This window comes from Crinia signifera, chromosome 3 (assembly GCF_055691185.1).
Source record: "Crinia signifera chromosome 3, ASM5569118v1, whole genome shotgun sequence".
Lineage (NCBI taxonomy): Eukaryota > Metazoa > Chordata > Amphibia > Anura > Myobatrachidae > Crinia > Crinia signifera.
The window spans coordinates 113,023,058-113,037,102 of record NC_139219.1 but is presented as its reverse complement, the minus strand read 5'-3'; positions in this window follow the sequence as shown (position 1 = coordinate 113,037,102).

The window sequence follows — 14,045 nt, the reverse complement described above, 5'->3', positions numbered from 1 at the left end:
TTACAGAGGTCCTTCCTAACCCTAGTTTAATTGAAAACCTACAAAACCAGCCACAGATAGTTGATAACAAGAGCATTATTGACCAATTGTCTTGCTGGTTGAAGACTAATGCATGATAGTCCCAGCAAAAGTTGTAAAATAGAGAACTGTTGACTGACAGTACATAAACCAATCAGAATGGTGTATTTTGAATGACAATTGCATCAACCAATCAGATGGTCTCAATTCTAAACTAATTTGCATAAGGGCTTTATTTGCTCTCCATAACTTACTGAGGTCCTTCCTAACCCTAGTTTAATTGAAAACCTATAAAACCAGCCACAGATAGTTGATAACAAGAGCATTCTTGACCAATTGTCTTGCTGGTTGAAGGCTATTGTGTGATGGTGCCAGCAAAAGTTGTAAAATAGAAAACTGTTGACTACATTCTTGACCAATTGTCTTGCTGGTTGAAGACTATTGCATGATGGTCCCAGCAAAAGTTATAAAATAGAAAACTGTTGACTGACAGCACATAAACCAATCAGAATGGCTTATTTTGAATGACAGTTGCATCAACCAATCATATGATCTCAATTCTGAACTAATTTGCATAAGGGCTTTATTTGCTCTTCATAACTTACTGAGGTCCTTCCTCACCCTAGTCTAATAGAACACCTGCAGAACCAGCCACAGATAGTTGATAACAAGAGCATTCTTGACCAATTGTCTTGCTGGTTGAAGACTAATGCTTGATAGTCCCAGCAAAAGTTGTAAAATAGAGAACTGTTGACTGACAGTACATAAACCAATCAGAATGGCTTATTTTGAATGACAATTGCATCAACCAATCAGATGGTCTCAATTCTAAACTAATTTGCATAAGGGCTTTATTTGCTCTCCATAACTTACTGAGGTCTTTCCTAACCCTAGTTTAATTGAACACCTGCAGAACCAGCCACAGATAGTTGATAACAAGAGCATTCTTGACCAATTGTCTTGCTGGTTGAAGACTAATGCATGATAGTCCCAGCAAAAGTTGTAAAATAGAAAACTGTTGACTGATAGTATATAAACCAATCAGAATGGCTTATTTTGAATGACAGTTGCATCAACCAATCAGATGATCTCAATTCTGAACTAATTTGCATAAGGGCTTTATTTGCTCTCCATAACTTACAGAGGTCCTTCCTAACCCTAGATTAATTGAAAACCTACAAAACCAGCCACAGATAGTTGATAACAAGAGCATTATTGACCAAATGTCTTGCTGGTTGAAGACTAATGCATGATAGTCCCAGCAAAAGTTGTAAAATAGAGAACTGTTGACTGACAGTACATAAACCAATCAGAATGGTGTATTTTGAATGACAATTGCATCAACCAATCAGATGGTCTCAATTCTAAACTAATTTGCATAAGGGCTTTATTTGCTCTCCATAACTTACTGAGGTCCTTCCTAACCCTAGTTTAATTGAAAACCTATAAAACCAGCCACAGATAGTTGATAACAAGAGCATTCTTGACCAATTGTCTTGCTGGTTGAAGGCTATTGTGTGATGGTGCCAGCAAAAGTTGTAAAATAGAAAACTGTTGACTACATTCTTGACCAATTGTCTTGCTGGTTGAAGACTATTGCATGATGGTCCCAGCAAAAGTTATAAAATAGAAAACTGTTGACTGACAGCACATAAACCAATCAGAATGGCTTATTTTGAATGACAGTTGCATCAACCAATCATATGATCTCAATTCTGAACTAATTTGCATAAGGGCTTTATTTGCTCTTCATAACTTACTGAGGTCCTTCCTCACCCTAGTCTAATAGAACACCTGCAGAACCAGCCACAGATAGTTGATAACAAGAGCATTCTTGACCAATTGTCTTTCTGGTTGAAGACTAATGCATGATAGTCCAAGCAAAAGTTGTAAAATAGAAAACTGTTGACTGACAGTATATAAACCAATCAGAATGGCTTATTTTGAATGACAGTTGCATCAACCAATCAGATGATCTCAATTCTGAACTAATTTGCATAAGGGCTTTATTTGCTCTCCATAACTTACTGAGGTCCTTCCTAACCCTAGTTTAATTGAAAACCTACAAAACCAGCCACAGATAGTTGATAACAAGAGCATTATTGACCAATTGTCTTGCTGGTTGAAGACTAATGCATGATAGTCCCAGCAAAAGTTGTAAAATAGAGAACTGTTGACTGACAGTACATAAACCAATCAGAATGGTGTATTTTGAATGACAATTGCATCAACCAATCAGATGGTCTCAATTCTAAACTAATTTGCATAAGGGCTTTATTTGCTCTCCATAACTTACTGAGGTCCTTCCTAACCCTAGTTTAATTGAAAACCTATAAAACCAGCCACAGATAGTTGATAACAAGAGCATTCTTGACCAATTGTCTTGCTGGTTGAAGGCTATTGTGTGATGGTGCCAGCAAAAGTTGTAAAATAGAAAACTGTTGACTACATTCTTGACCAATTGTCTTGCTGGTTGAAGACTATTGCATGATGGTCCCAGCAAAAGTTATAAAATAGAAAACTGTTGACTGACAGCACATAAACCAATCAGAATGGCTTATTTTGAATGACAGTTGCATCAACCAATCATATGATCTCAATTCTGAACTAATTTGCATAAGGGCTTTATTTGCTCTTCATAACTTACTGAGGTCCTTCCTCACCCTAGTCTAATAGAACACCTGCAGAACCAGCCACAGATAGTTGATAACAAGAGCATTCTTGACCAATTGTCTTGCTGGTTGAAGACTAATGCATGATAGTCCCAGCAAAAGTTGTAAAATAGAAAACTGTTGACTGATAGTATATAAACCAATCAGAATGGCTTATTTTGAATGACAGTTGCATCAACCAATCAGATGATCTCAATTCTGAACTAATTTGCATAAGGGCTTTATTTGCTCTCCATAACTTACTGAGGTCCTTCCTAACCCTAGTTTAATTGAAAACCTACAAAACCAGCCACAGATAGTTGATAACAAGAGCATTATTGACCAATTGTCTTGCTGGTTGAAGACTAATGCATGATAGTCCCAGCAAAAGTTGTAAAATAGAGAACTGTTGACTGACAGTACATAAACCAATCAGAATGGTGTATTTTGAATGACAATTGCATCAACCAATCAGATGGTCTCAATTCTAAACTAATTTGCATAAGGGCTTTATTTGCTCTCCATAACTTACTGAGGTCCTTCCTAACCCTAGTTTAATTGAAAACCTATAAAACCAGCCACAGATAGTTGATAACAAGAGCATTCTTGACCAATTGTCTTGCTGGTTGAAGGCTATTGTGTGATGGTGCCAGCAAAAGTTGTAAAATAGAAAACTGTTGACTACATTCTTGACCAATTGTCTTGCTGGTTGAAGACTATTGCATGATGGTCCCAGCAAAAGTTATAAAATAGAAAACTGTTGACTGACAGCACATAAACCAATCAGAATGGCTTATTTTGAATGACAGTTGCATCAACCAATCATATGATCTCAATTCTGAACTAATTTGCATAAGGGCTTTATTTGCTCTTCATAACTTACTGAGGTCCTTCCTCACCCTAGTCTAATAGAACACCTGCAGAACCAGCCACAGATAGTTGATAACAAGAGCATTCTTGACCAATTGTCTTGCTGGTTGAAGACTAATGCTTGATAGTCCCAGCAAAAGTTGAAAAATAGAGAACTGTTGACTGACAGTACATAAACCAATCAGAATGGCTTATTTTGAATGACAATTGCATCAACCAATCAGATGGTCTCAATTCTAAACTAATTTGCATAAGGGCTTTATTTGCTCTCCATAACTTACTGAGGTCTTTCCTAACCCTAGTTTAATTGAACACCTGCAGAACCAGCCACAGATAGTTGATAACAAGAGCATTCTTGACCAATTGTCTTGCTGGTTGAAGACTAATGCATGATAGTCCCAGCAAAAGTTGTAAAATAGAAAACTGTTGACTGATAGTATATAAACCAATCAGAATGGCTTATTTTGAATGACAGTTGCATCAACCAATCAGATGATCTCAATTCTGAACTAATTTGCATAAGGGCTTTATTTGCTCTCCATAACTTACAGAGGTCCTTCCTAACCCTAGTTTAATTGAAAACCTACAAAACCAGCCACAGATAGTTGATAACAAGAGCATTATTGACCAAATGTCTTGCTGGTTGAAGACTAATGCATGATAGTCCCAGCAAAAGTTGTAAAATAGAGAACTGTTGACTGACAGTACATAAACCAATCAGAATGGTGTATTTTGAATGACAATTGCATCAACCAATCAGATGGTCTCAATTCTAAACTAATTTGCATAAGGGCTTTATTTGCTCTCCATAACTTACTGAGGTCCTTCCTAACCCTAGTTTAATTGAAAACCTATAAAACCAGCCACAGATAGTTGATAACAAGAGCATTCTTGACCAATTGTCTTGCTGGTTGAAGGCTATTGTGTGATGGTGCCAGCAAAAGTTGTAAAATAGAAAACTGTTGACTACATTCTTGACCAATTGTCTTGCTGGTTGAAGACTATTGCATGATGGTCCCAGCAAAAGTTATAAAATAGAAAACTGTTGACTGACAGCACATAAACCAATCAGAATGGCTTATTTTGAATGACAGTTGCATCAACCAATCATATGATCTCAATTCTGAACTAATTTGCATAAGGGCTTTATTTGCTCTTCATAACTTACTGAGGTCCTTCCTCACCCTAGTCTAATAGAACACCTGCAGAACCAGCCACAGATAGTTGATAACAAGAGCATTCTTGACCAATTGTCTTGCTGGTTGAAGACTAATGCATGATAGTCCAAGCAAAAGTTGTAAAATAGAAAACTGTTGACTGACAGTATATAAACCAATCAGAATGGCTTATTTTGAATGACAGTTGCATCAACCAATCAGATGATCTCAATTCTGAACTAATTTGCATAAGGGCTTTATTTGCTCTCCATAACTTACTGAGGTCCTTCCTAACCCTAGTTTAATTGAAAACCTACAAAACCAGCCACAGATAGTTGATAACAAGAGCATTATTGACCAATTGTCTTGCTGGTTGAAGACTAATGCATGATAGTCCCAGCAAAAGTTGTAAAATAGAGAACTGTTGACTGACAGTACATAAACCAATCAGAATGGTGTATTTTGAATGACAATTGCATCAACCAATCAGATGGTCTCAATTCTAAACTAATTTGCATAAGGGCTTTATTTGCTCTCCATAACTTACTGAGGTCCTTCCTAACCCTAGTTTAATTGAAAACCTATAAAACCAGCCACAGATAGTTGATAACAAGAGCATTCTTGACCAATTGTCTTGCTGGTTGAAGGCTATTGTGTGATGGTGCCAGCAAAAGTTGTAAAATAGAAAACTGTTGACTACATTCTTGACCAATTGTCTTGCTGGTTGAAGACTATTGCATGATGGTCCCAGCAAAAGTTATAAAATAGAAAACTGTTGACTGACAGCACATAAACCAATCAGAATGGCTTATTTTGAATGACAGTTGCATCAACCAATCATATGATCTCAATTCTGAACTAATTTGCATAAGGGCTTTATTTGCTCTTCATAACTTACTGAGGTCCTTCCTCACCCTAGTCTAATAGAACACCTGCAGAACCAGCCACAGATAGTTGATAACAAGAGCATTCTTGACCAATTGTCTTGCTGGTTGAAGACTAATGCTTGATAGTCCCAGCAAAAGTTGTAAAATAGAGAACTGTTGACTGACAGTACATAAACCATTCAGAATGGCTTATTTTGAATGACAATTGCATCAACCAATCAGATGGTCTCAATTCTAAACTAATTTGCATAAGGGCTTTATTTGCTCTCCATAACTTACTGAGGTCTTTCCTAACCCTAGTTTAATTGAACACCTGCAGAACCAGCCACAGATAGTTGATAACAAGAGCATTCTTGACCAATTGTCTTGCTGGTTGAAGACGAATGCATGATAGTCCCAGCAAAAGTTGTAAAATAGAAAACTGTTGACTGATAGTATATAAACCAATCAGAATGGCTTATTTTGAATGACAGTTGCATCAACCAATCAGATGATCTCAATTCTGAACTAATTTGCATAAGGGCTTTATTTGCTCTCCATAACTTACAGAGGTCCTTCCTAACCCTAGTTTAATTGAAAACCTACAAAACCAGCCACAGATAGTTGATAACAAGAGCATTATTGACCAAATGTCTTGCTGGTTGAAGACTAATGCATGATAGTCCCAGCAAAAGTTGTAAAATAGAGAACTGTTGACTGACAGTACATAAACCAATCAGAATGGTGTATTTTGAATGAGAATTGCATCAACCAATCAGATGGTCTCAATTCTAAACTAATTTGCATAAGGGCTTTATTTGCTCTCCATAACTTACTGAGGTCCTTCCTAACCCTAGTTTAATTGAAAACCTATAAAACCAGCCACAGATAGTTGATAACAAGAGCATTCTTGACCAATTGTCTTGCTGGTTGAAGGCTATTGTGTGATGGTGCCAGCAAAATTTGTAAAATAGAAAACTGTTGACTACATTCTTGACCAATTGTCTTGCTGGTTGAAGACTATTGCATGATGGTCCCAGCAAAAGTTATAAAATAGAAAACTGTTGACTGACAGCACATAAACCAATCAGAATGGCTTATTTTGAATGACAGTTGCATCAACCAATCATATGATCTCAATTCTGAACTAATTTGCATAAGGGCTTTATTTGCTCTTCATAACTACTGAGGTCCTTCCTCACCCTAGTCTAATAGAACACCTGCAGAACCAGCCACAGATAGTTGATAACAAGAGCATTCTTGACCAATTGTCTTGCTGGTTGAAGACTAATGCATGATAGTCCCAGCAAAAGTTGTAAAATAGAAAACTGTTGACTGACAGTATATAAACCAATCAGAATGGCTTATTTTGAATGACAGTTGCATCAACCAATCAGATGATCTCAATTCTGAACTAATTTGCATAAGGGCTATATTTGCTCTCCATAACTTACTGAGGTCCTTCCTAATCCTAGTTTAATTGAAAACCTACAAAACCAGCCACAGATAGTTGATAACAAGAGCACTCTTGACCAATTGTCTTGCTGGTTGAAGACTAATGCTTGATAGTCCCAGCAAAAGTTGTAAAATAGAGAACTGTTGACTGACAGTACATAAACCAATCAGAATGGCTTATTTTGAATGACAGTTGCATCAACCAATCAGATGGTCTCAATTCTGAACTAATTTGCATAAGGGCTTTATTTGCTCTTTATAACTTACTGAGGTCCTTCCTCACCCTATTCTAATTGAACAACTGCAGAACCAGCCACAGATAGTTGATAACAAGAACATTATTGACCAATTGTCTTGCTGGTTGAAGACTATTGCATGATGGTCCCAGCAAACGTTGTAAAATAGGAAACTGTTGACTGATGGTACATAAACCAATCAGAATGGCTTATTTTGAATGACAGTTGCATCAACCAATCAGATGGTCTCAATTCTAAACTAATTTGCATAAGGGCTTTATTTGCTCTCCATAACTTACTGAGGTCTTTCCTAACCCTAGTTTAATTGAAAACCTACCAAACCAGCCACAGATAGTTGATAACAAGAGCATTCTTGACCAATTGTCTTGCTGGTTGAAGACTAATGCATGATAGTCCCAGCAAAAGTTGTAAAATAGAAAACTGTTGACTGACAGTACATAAACCAATCAGAATGGCTTATTTTGAATGACAGTTGCATCAACCAATCATATGATCTCAATTCTGAACCAATTTGCATAAGGGCTTTATTTGCTCTTCATAACTTACTGAGGTCCTTCCTCACCCTAGTCTAATTGAACACCTGCAGAACCAGCCACAGATAGTTAATAACAAGAGCATTCTTGACCAATTGTCTTGCTGGTTGAAGACTAATGCATGATAGTCCCAGCAAAAGTTGTAAAATAGAAAACTGTTGACTGACAGTATATAAACCAATCAGAATGGCTTATTTTGAATGACAGTTGCATCAACCAATCAGATGATCTCAATTCTGAACTAATTAGCATAAGGGCTTTATTTGCTCTCCATAACTTACTGAGGTCCTTCCTAACCCTAGTTTAATTGAAAACCTACAAAACCAGCCACAGATGGTTGATAACAAGAGCATTCTTGACCAATTGTCTTGCTGGTTGAAGACTAATGCTTGATAGTCCCAGCAAAAGTTGTAAAATAGAGAACTGTTGACTGACAGTACATAAACCAATCAGAATGGCTTATTTTGAATGACAGTTGCATCAACCAATCAGATGGTCTCAATTCTGAACTAATTTGCATAAGGGCTTTATTTGCTCTTTATAACTTACTGAGGTCCTTCCTCACCCTATTCTAATTGAACAACTGCAGAACCAGCCACAGATAGTTGATAACAAGAACATTATTGACCAATTGTCTTGCTGGTTGAAGACTATTGCATGATGGTCCCAGCAAACGTTGTAAAATAGGAAACTGTTGACTGATGGTACATAAACCAATCAGAATGGCTTATTTTGAATGACAGTTGCATCAACCAATCAGATGGTCTCAATTCTGAACTAATTTGCATAATGGCTTTATTTGCTCTTCATAACTTACCGAGGTCCTTCCTCACCCTAGTCTAATTGAACACCTGCAGAACCAGCCACAGATAGTTGATAACAAGAGCATTCTTGACCAAATGTCTTGCTGGTTGAAGACTAATGCATGATAGTCCCAGCAAAAGTTGTAAAATAGAGAACTGTTGACTGACAGTACATAAACCAATCAGAATGGCTTATTTTGAATGACAATTGCATCAACCAATCAGATGGTCTTAATTCTAAACTAATTTGCATAAGGGCTTTATTTGCTCTCCATAACTTACTGAGGTCCTTCCTAACCCTAGTTTAATTGAAAACCTACAAAACCAGCCACAGATAGTTGATAACAAGAGCATTCTTGACCAATTGTCTGGCTGGTTGAAGACTAATGCATGATAGTCCCAGCAAAAGTTGTAAAATAGAGAACTGTTGACTGACAGTACATAAACCAATCAGAATGGTGTATTTTGAATGACAATTGCATCAACCAATCAGATGGTCTCAATTCTAAACTAATTTGCATAAGGGCTTTATTTGCTCTCCATAACTTACTGAGGTCCTTCCTAACCCTAGTTTAATTGAAAACCTATAAAACCAGCCACAGATAGTTGATAACAAGAGCATTCTTGACCAATTGTCTTGCTGGTTGAAGGCTATTGCGTGATGGTGCCAGCAAAAGTTGTAAAATAGAAAACTGTTGACTACATTCTTGACCAATTGTCTTGCTGGTTGAAGACTATTGCATGATGGTCCCAGCAAAAGTTATAAAATAGAAAACTGTTGACTGACAGCACATAAACCAATCAGAATGGCTTATTTTGAATGACAATTGCATCAACCAATCAGATGGTCTCAATTCTAAACTAATTTGCATAAGGGCTTTATTTGCTCTCCATAACTTACTGAGGTCTTTCCTAACCCTAGTTTAATTGAAAACCTACAAAACCAGCCACAGATAGTTGATAACAAGAGCATTCTTGACCAATTGTCTTGCTGGTTGAAGACTAATGCATGATAGTCCCAGCAAAAGTTGTAAAATAGAAAACTGTTGACTGACAGTACATAAACCAATCAGAATGGCTTATTTTGAATGACAGTTGCATCAACCAATCAGATGATCTCAATTCTGAACTAATTTGCATAAGGGCTATATTTGCTCTCCATAACTTACTGAGGTCCTTCCTAACCCTAGTTTAATTGAAAACCTACAAAACCAGCCACAGATAGTTGATAACAAGAGCATTCTTGACCAATTGTCTTGCTGGTTGAAGACTAGTGCTTGATAGTCCCAGCAAAAGTTGTAAAATAGAGAACTGTTGACTGACAGTACATAAACCAATCAGAATGGCTTATTTTGAATGACAGTTGCATCAACCAATCAGATGGTCTCAATTCTGAACTAATTTGCATAAGGGCTTTATTTGCTCTTTATAACTTACTGAGGTCCTTCCTCACCCTATTCTAATTGAACAACTGCAGAACCAGCCACAGATAGTTGATAACAAGAACATTATTGACCAATTGTCTTGCTGGTTGAAGACTATTGCATGATGGTCCCAGCAAACGTTGTAAAATAGGAAACTGTTGACTGATGGTACATAAACCAATCAGAATGGCTTATTTTGAATGACAGTTGCATCAACCAATCAGATGGTCTCAATTCTGAACTAATTTGCATAATGGCTTTATTTGCTCTTCATAACTTACTGAGGTCCTTCCTCACCCTAGTCTAATTGAACACCTGCAGAACCAGCCACAGATAGTTGATAACAAGAACATTCTTGACCAATTGTCTTGCTGGTTAAAGGCTATTGCGTGATGGTGCCAGCAAAAGTTGTAAAATAGAAAACTGTTGACTACATTCTTGACCAATTGTCTTGCTGGTTGAAGACTAATGCATGATAGTCCCAGAAAAAGTTGTAAAATAGAAAACTGTTGACTGACAGTACATAAACCAATCAGAATGGCTTATTTTGAATGACAGTTGCATCAACCAATCAGATGGTCTCAATTCTGAACTAATTTGCATAATGGCTTTATTTGCTCTTCATAACTTACCGAGGTCCTTCCTCACCCTTGTCTAATTGAACACCTGCAGAACCAGCCACAGATAGTTGATAACAAGAGCATTCTTGACCAATTGTCTGGCTGGTTGAAGACTAATGCATGATAGTCCCAGCAAAAGTTGTAAAATAGAGAACTGTTGACTGACAGTACATAAACCAATCAGAATGGTGTATTTTGAATGACAATTGCATCAACCAATCAGATGGTCTCAATTCTAAACTAATTTGCATAAGGGCTTTATTTGCTCTCCATAACTTACTGAGGTCCTTCCTAACCCTAGTTTAATTGAAAAACTATAAAACCAGCCACAGATAGTTGATAACAAGAGCATTCTTGACCAATTGTCTTGCTGGTTGAAGGCTATTGCGTGATGGTGCCAGCAAAAGTTGTAAAATAGAAAACTGTTGACTACATTCTTGACCAATTGTCTTGCTGGTTGAAGACTATTGCATGATGGTCCCAGCAAAAGTTATAAAATAGAAAACTGTTGACTGACAGCACATAAACCAATCAGAATGGCTTATTTTGAATGACAATTGCATCAACCAATCAGATGGTCTCAATTCTAAACTAATTTGCATAAGGGCTTTATTTGCTCTCCATAACTTACTGAGGTCTTTCCTATCCCTAGTTTAATTGAAAACCTACAAAACCAGCCACAGATAGTTGATAACAAGAGCATTCTTGACCAATTGTCTTGCTGGTTGAAGACTAATGAATGATAGTCCCAGCAAAAGTTGTAAAATAGAAAACTGTTGACTGACAGTACATAAACCAATCAGAATGGCTTATTTTGAATGACAGTTGCATCAACCAATCAGATGATCTCAATTCTGAACTAATTTGCATAAGGGCTATATTTGCTCTCCATAACTTACTGAGGTCCTTCCTAACCCTAGTTTAATTGAAAACCTACAAAACCAGCCACAGATAGTTGATAACAAGAGCATTCTTGACCAATTGTCTTGCTGGTTGAAGACTAATGCTTGATAGTCCCAGGAAAAGTTGTAAAATAGAGAACTGTTGACTGACAGTACATAAACCAATCAGAATGGCTTATTTTGAATGACAGTTGCATCAACCAATCAGATGGTCTCAATTCTGAACTAATTTGCATAAGGGCTTTATTTGCTCTTAATAACTTACTGAGGTCCTTCCTCACCCTATTCTAATTGAACAACTGCAGAACCAGCCACAGATAGTTGATAACAAGAACATTATTGACCAATTGTCTTGCTGGTTGAAGACTATTGCATGATGGTCCCAGCAAACGTTGTAAAATAGGAAACTGTTGACTGATGGTACATAAACCAATCAGAATGGCTTATTTTGAATGACAGTTGCATCAACCAATCAGATGGTCTCAATTCTGAACTAATTTGCATAATGGCTTTATTTGCTCTTCATAACTTACTGAGGTCCTTCCTCACCCTAGTCTAATTGAACACCTGCAGAACCAGCCACAGATAGTTGATAACAAGAACATTCTTGACCAATTGTCTTGCTGGTTAAAGGCTATTGCGTGATGGTGCCAGCAAAAGTTGTAAAATAGAAAACTGTTGATTACATTCTTGACCAATTGTCTTGCTGGTTGAAGACTAATGCATGATAGTCCCAGCAAAAGTTGTAAAATAGAAAACTGTTGACTGACAGTATATAAACCAATCAGAATGGCTTATTTTGAATGACAGTTGCATCAACCAATCAGATGATCTCAATTCTGAACTAATTAGCATAAGGGCTTTATTTGCTCTCCATAACTTACTGAGGTCCTTCCTAACCCTAGTTTAATTGAAAACCTACAAAACCAGCCACAGATAGTTGATAACAAGAGCATTCTTTACCAAATGTCTTGCTGGTTGAAGACTAATGCATGATAGTCCCAGCAAAAGTTGTAAAATAGAGAACTGTTGACTGACAGTACATAAACCAATCAGAATGGCTTATTTTGAATGACAATTGCATCAACCAATCAGATGGTCTTAATTCTAAACTAATTTGCATAAGGGCTTTATTTGCTCTCCATAACCTACTGAGGTCCTTCCTAACCCTAGTTTAATTGAAAACCTACAAAACCGGCCACAGATAGTTGATAACAAGAGCATTCTTGACCAATTGTCTGGCTGGTTGAAGACTAATGCATGATAGTCCCAGCAAAAGTTGTAAAATAGAGAACTGTTGACTGACAGTACATAAACCAATCAGAATGGTGTATTTTGAATGACAATTGCATCAACCAATCAAATGGTCTCAATTCTAAACTAATTTGCATAAGGGCTTTATTTGCTCTCCATAACTTACTGAGGTCCTTCCTAACCCTAGTTTAATTGAAAACCTATAAAACCAGCCACAGATAGTGGATAACAAGAGCATTCTTGACCAATTGTCTTGCTGGTTGAAGGCTATTGCGTGATGGTGCCAGCAAAAGTTGTAAAATAGAAAACTGTTGACTACATTCTTGACCAATTGTCTTGCTGGTTGAAGACTATTGCATGATGGTCCCAGCAAAAGTTATAAAATAGAAAACTGTTGACTGACAGCACATAAACCAAACAGAATGGCTTATTTTGAATGACAATTGCATCAACCAATCAGATGGTCTCAATTCTAAACTAATTTGCATAAGGGCTTTATTTGCTCTCCATAACTTACTGAGGTCTTTCCTAACCCTAGTTTAATTGAAAACCTACAAAATCAGCCACAGATAGTTGATAACAAGAGCATTCTTGACCAATTGTCTTGCTGGTTGAAGACATGCATGATAGTCCCAGCAAAAGTTGTAAAATAGAAAACTGTTGACTGACAGTACATAAACCAATCAGAATGGCTTATTTTGAATGACAGTTGCATCAACCAATCAGATGATCTCAATTCTGAACTAATTTGCATAAGGGCTATATTTGCTCTCCATAACTTACTGAGGTCCTTCCTAACCCTAGTTTAATTGAAAACCTACAAAACCAGCCACAGATAGTTGATAACAAGAGCATTCTTGACCAATTGTCTTGCTGGTTGAAGACTAATGCTTGATAGTCCCAGCAAAAGTTGTAAAATAGAGAACTGTTGACTGACAGTACATAAACCAATCAGAATGGCTTATTTTGAATGACAGTTGCATCAACCAATCAGATGGTCTCAATTCTGAACTAATTTGCATAAGGGCTTTATTTGCTCTTTTATAACTTACTGAGGTCCTTCCTCACCCTATTCTAATTGAACAACTGCAGAACCAGCCACAGATAGTTGATAACAAGAACATTATTGACCAATTGTCTTGCTGGTTGAAGACTATTGCATGATGGTCCCAGCAAACGTTGTAAAATAGGAAACTGTTGACTGATGGTACATAAACCAATCAGAATGGCTTATT